Raw genomic sequence first — 768 nt, forward strand, 5'->3', positions numbered from 1 at the left:
CAATGAAAAACATGCATCACAGCAAAAGGGATCATAGTAGGCCCAAGACAAGATTTTGAATATATGAACATTCAGTGTGAATGAAATGTATACTGACTTATAGAGGCATTTATCATCATTTGTTTGTGTTAAGACACCACTCTGGTCTGCAACAAAGTATTGAGTGATACTGTACTAAAAAACCCTGACTTAATGTACCATTTCGCCATCTTGTGGTGAGAATGTGAGTTACCCTGTGGTGCATAACAAAACATGACATATTTGAATATTTAGATTTGACAGTTTTGCAGTATATAGGCCTACTACTGCTGACTATTGGAAGGGTTCCCACACTTGTACATGCCAAGGACCACAAACACGCATAGCCTCTGAGTATGGCTATATCGCAAAAAAGTGAGCTCTCAATGCATCACATTGAGAGCTTTTAGATCAGATTTGTTTTTATATTTCTTATACATTTATTTTAGTTAAAAAACTCAATTGCCCTCCTGTTGCACCCTGGCAGTCCCTATACGTTTAAAGCCTGTGGACTATAACAACATTGGTTTTAATTTATGAAAAAGCAAACTACAATGATTGAGTTTCTGGTTCATTCCTCATAGCTGTGTTTGGTCTCCTTGGCTACAAAATCATCATATAGGAAGCCCTGGTAGACCTTTGGTGCTGTCTGTGACAGAATGTTCCATTGTTGTATAAAAGGTCCACATGTACAAGTCACCTCCGTGCCAATGTGAATGCCAGGAGAATAGAAACATGGTCCATCCATTT

The sequence above is a fragment of the Electrona antarctica genome, assembly GCF_951216825.1.
Source record: "Electrona antarctica genome assembly, chromosome: 7".
In the NCBI taxonomy this organism is placed as follows: Eukaryota; Metazoa; Chordata; class Actinopteri; order Myctophiformes; family Myctophidae; genus Electrona; species Electrona antarctica.